The sequence below is a fragment of the Schistocerca americana genome, unplaced genomic scaffold (assembly GCF_021461395.2).
Source record: "Schistocerca americana isolate TAMUIC-IGC-003095 unplaced genomic scaffold, iqSchAmer2.1 HiC_scaffold_1552, whole genome shotgun sequence".
In the NCBI taxonomy this organism is placed as follows: domain Eukaryota; kingdom Metazoa; phylum Arthropoda; class Insecta; order Orthoptera; family Acrididae; genus Schistocerca; species Schistocerca americana.
Window position 1 is genome coordinate 17,501 of NW_025725638.1, and position 5,000 is coordinate 22,500.

Consider the following 5,000-nt stretch of genomic DNA (forward strand, 5'->3'; position numbering starts at 1 on the left):
TCGGTTCGCGTCTGTTGGGCAGAGCCCCGGTGTCCTGGCTGGCTGCCCGGCGGTATATCTGGAGGAGTCGATTCGCCCCTTTGGGCGCTCGGGCTCCCGGCAAGCGCGCGCGGTTCTTCCCGGATGACGGACCTACCTGGCCCGGCCCCGGACCCGCGCCGCTGTTGGCTCGGGATGCTCTCGGGCGGAATAATCGCTCCCGTCAGCGGCGCTTCAGCTTTGGACAATTTCACGACCCGTCTTGAAACACGGACCAAGGAGTCTAACATGTGCGCGAGTCATTGGGCTGTACGAAACCTAAAGGCGTAATGAAAGTGAAGGTCTCGCCTTGCGCGGGCCGAGGGAGGATGGGGCTTCCCCGCCCTTCACGGGGCGGCGGCCTCCGCACTCCCGGGGCGTCTCGTCCTCATTGCGAGGTGAGGCGCACCTAGAGCGTACACGTTGGGACCCGAAAGATGGTGAACTATGCCTGGCCAGGACGAAGTCAGGGGAAACCCTGATGGAGGTCCGTAGCGATTCTGACGTGCAAATCGATCGTCGGAGCTGGGTATAGGGGCGAAAGACTAATCGAACCATCTAGTAGCTGGTTCCCTCCGAAGTTTCCCTCAGGATAGCTGGTGCTCGTACGAGTCTCATCCGGTAAAGCGAATGATTAGAGGCCTTGGGGCCGAAACGACCTCAACCTATTCTCAAACTTTAAATGGGTGAGATCTCCGGCTTGCTTGATATGCTGAAGCCGCGAGCAAACGACTCGGATCGGAGTGCCAAGTGGGCCACTTTTGGTAAGCAGAACTGGCGCTGTGGGATGAACCAAACGCCGAGTTAAGGCGCCCGAATCGACGCTCATGGGAAACCATGAAAGGCGTTGGTTGCTTAAGACAGCAGGACGGTGGCCATGGAAGTCGGAATCCGCTAAGGAGTGTGTAACAACTCACCTGCCGAAGCAACTAGCCCTGAAAATGGATGGCGCTGAAGCGTCGTGCCTATACTCGGCCGTCAGTCTGGCAGTCATGGCCGGTCCTTGCGGCCGGCCGCGAAGCCCTGACGAGTAGGAGGGTCGCGGCGGTGGGCGCAGAAGGGTCTGGGCGTGAGCCTGCCTGGAGCCGCCGTCGGTGCAGATCTTGGTGGTAGTAGCAAATACTCCAGCGAGGCCCTGGAGGGCTGACGCGGAGAAGGGTTTCGTGTGAACAGCCGTTGCACACGAGTCAGTCGATCCTAAGCCCTAGGAGAAATCCGATGTTGATGGGGGCCGTCATAGCATGATGCACTTTGTGCTGGCCCCCGTTGGGCGAAAGGGAATCCGGTTCCTATTCCGGAACCCGGCAGCGGAACCGATACAAGTCGGGCCCCTCTTTTAGAGATGCTCGTCGGGGTAACCCAAAAGGACCCGGAGACGCCGTCGGGAGATCGGGGAAGAGTTTTCTTTTCTGCATGAGCGTTCGAGTTCCCTGGAATCCTCTAGCAGGGAGATAGGGTTTGGAACGCGAAGAGCACCGCAGTTGCGGCGGTGTCCCGATCTTCCCCTCGGACCTTGAAAATCCGGGAGAGGGCCACGTGGAGGTGTCGCGCCGGTTCGTACCCATATCCGCAGCAGGTCTCCAAGGTGAAGAGCCTCTAGTCGATAGAATAATGTAGGTAAGGGAAGTCGGCAAATTGGATCCGTAACTTCGGGATAAGGATTGGCTCTGAGGATCGGGGCGTGTCGGGCTTGGTCGGGAAGTGGGTCAGCGCTAACGTGCCGGGCCTGGGCGAGGTGAGTGCCGTAGGGGTGCCGGTAAGTGCGGGCGTTTAGCGCGGGCGTGGTCTGCTCTCGCCGTTGGTTGGCCTCGTGCTGGCCGGCGGTGCAGGATGCGCGCGCCTGCGCGGCGTTCGCGCCCCGGTGCTTCAACCTGCGTGCAGGATCCGAGCTCGGTCCCGTGCCTTGGCCTCCCACGGATCTTCCTTGCTGCGAGGCCGCGTCCGCCTTAGCGTGCTCCTCCGGGGGCGCGCGGGTGCGCGGATTCTCTTCGGCCGCCATTCAACGATCAACTCAGAACTGGCACGGACTGGGGGAATCCGACTGTCTAATTAAAACAAAGCATTGCGATGGCCCTAGCGGGTGTTGACGCAATGTGATTTCTGCCCAGTGCTCTGAATGTCAACGTGAAGAAATTCAAGCAAGCGCGGGTAAACGGCGGGAGTAACTATGACTCTCTTAAGGTGGCCAAGTGGCGGTGGTGTGGCTGCATCCGGACTTGGCTTCTCGAAGTGCGGTCTTGATGTAGTCGTGCTGCTGCTGCGAGGTGCCTTCCTTGGGTTATAGTTACAGGGAGAGTGATGCGCAATACATGGGCCTAGCCCTCTTAGCCTCTCCTCTCCTGCAGTCTTCTCCCCTTCTCGTGGGCCCGCTGATTTCGCAGAGTGGAAGACCGCACCAGGGGCTTGGGGGGGTTACCAGCCCCCCCTCGCACTATCCCTTTTTTTTAGTTGGGGGCAGTAAGCAGAGAATAAGTGGTGGCCCTTCCGCTGAAGGTGCCACCCCAACTCCCCCAGCACCTAGCCGGCCAACCGGCCGTGCCGAAAATCTTGTAACTTTTGCAGCTATGTATACCTGTAGTGAGTGCCACCGCAGCTTTACAACCAAGAACGGTCTCGGGGTCCATCGCCGCCGCCAACATCTTGCGGCCGCCAACGCGGAGATCGTCACGGAGAGGCATCGCGCGAGGTGGACGGAGGAAGAAGTCCTGTCGCTCGCCAAGGCAGAGGCCGAACTGTTCCTCGAGAGGGACGCCCGGTTCTTCTTTGTAAATCAAGAGCTCATCAGGATGTTCCCCGACCGAACGCTTGAGGCAATCAAGTGCCGACGGCGGCAAGCTGCCCACAAGCAGCTTGTCCGCCAATTCATGGAGGCGCTTGAGATCGGTCGGGGGGAAGAGCCGGCGTCCCGCCGGGGAGCGGCGAGCCCGCTGCCTGACGCGGGCGAGGCCGCTGCGCCGCCCGTCGACGCAGCCGAGGACTTCGCGGCCGACACCACCGGGCCGCCGCCGGAGGGGCCGACTGACGCCGCCATCTGGGAGCATCTGGCGGGGCTACCCGCTTCCGCCCAGCGTTTCTCTGCCCTGGATCGTGTCATCGGTCTGGGGCGGGGCACGCCGCCCGATGTCATCCTGGGCATGCTCCCGGATGCCCTTGCGTCGGTCGGGTCCAGAGGGGAGAGATCGATCACCAGGACACAGCGGCCGCGCCAACCATCGAAGCGGCCGCCTGCCGCGCCGCCGACGCAGAAGCGCAAGCGGCGCCGCTGGGAGTACGCGAGAACGCAGGATGCCTTCCGACGGTCGCGTGCGCGTTGCGTGCGCGGCCTCTTGGATGGCACCCTGCTCCAGCCGCCACCTGCCATCCCTGGTCTGCTGGACTTCTGGGCGGACCTCTTCACCAAGAAGCCCATCTCCACCGCGGGCTTCATTCGTGACCGCCTCCTCCCGCACTCAGAGCCTGTCGCTCTCGAGTGCATATGGGGGCCGGTCACACATGAGGAGGTCGCCGCCGCGTTGCCGCCCAGGGGATCAGCAGCCGGGCCGGACGGCCTTACCCCAGCGGAGTTGCGGCGTCTGCCGCACGAAGTCCTGGTGAAAGTGATGAATCTCTTCCTTCTGGCCCGCGCCCTTCCGGAACGCCTGCTTCGCGCGCGGACGTCCCTTCTCCCGAAAACGGCTGCACCAACATCCCCCGCTGACTTTCGCCCCATTACGGTCTGCTCGGTGTTGGCGCGGACCTTCCACAAGGTTCTCGCGTCACGCCTGATGCGCGCTTGTGCTGTGGACGAACGTCAGCGGGCATTCATCCCTCGGGATGGGATGTTGGAAAATACCTTCATCTTGGACACTGCTCTCACCGACGCAGTTCGCTCCTGCCGCTCTGTCTTTGTGGCATCGATCGACGTATCTAAGGCATTCGATTCGGTAGATCATGCTGCCCTTCGCCCCGTGCTGAAGGCGCATGGCCTGCCGGATTGCTTTGTCGAGTATGTCGAGCGGTGCTACGAGGGCAGCACGACAGTGATAGCGGACGGCGCCGGCGTGGGCGTGTCTGTGCAGCCAGCACGGGGCGTTCGCCAGGGCGATCCCCTCTCCCCCCTCCTGTTCAACTTTGCGGTGGACTACGTTTTAGGCCAACTGCCCTCCCACATCGGAGCTCGGATCCTCGGTCGCAGAGTCAACGCTGCGGCCTTTGCAGATGACGTCTTGCTGTTTGCAGCGACCCCGAGGGGCTTGCAGTCCCTCATCGACGCAGCTACCGCAGCCCTCGCCCACCTGGGGCTGCAGATCAACGCCCGGAAGTGTTTCACCCTCGCCTTAGTCGCGTCAGGGCGCGAGAAGAAGGTGAAGGTGGACAGCAATGTCACCTTCACAGCAGGCAATACCACCATGCCTGCCCTGCGTGTGGGTGAAACCTTCCGGTACCTGGGGCTGCAATTTTCCACGGCGGGTCGCTGTGTCTTCAATCCACGTAGCCACCTGGTGGAGCAGCTTGACGTCATCTCCCGAGCTCCGCTGAAGCCGCAACAGCGCCTCCACGCTCTCACCAACGTACTTCTCCCTGGCCTGTACCACGGGCTGGCCCTCAGCCGCACCCGGGTGGGTGCATTGAAGTCGGCCGACGTTACCATCCGGGCCGCCGTCAGGAGATGGTTCCGCCTTCCGGCGGACACCCCCCTGGGATACTTCCACGCTCCTGTTGCCCAGGGGGGCCTCGGCATTCCATCTTGCCGATGGATGGGTCCGACCCTCCGTCGGTCCCGTCTCCTGGCGCTGAAGAAGATAGGGCCAGCCTGCGACGGTGTAGGCATGGATGAGGTACAGCGTGAGATCGAGGTGCTGGAGCGCCACCTAATGTGGGAGGGCCACCTCCTCAAATCGTCAACGCAGGTTGGGGAAATGTGGGCGGCGCGCCTACACATCGCCATTGACGGTGCGGCACTGTCATCTTCTGCCGCCGTCAGTGGCCAACATCAGTGGGTC

The 5,000-nt window shown here is 62.2% G+C and overlaps 1 pseudogene; it reads left to right on the forward strand.

The window, feature by feature from the left end:
- LOC124569844 overlaps window positions 1-5,000 on the forward strand; it is a 7,965-nt pseudogene that overhangs the window by 685 nt on the left and 2,280 nt on the right.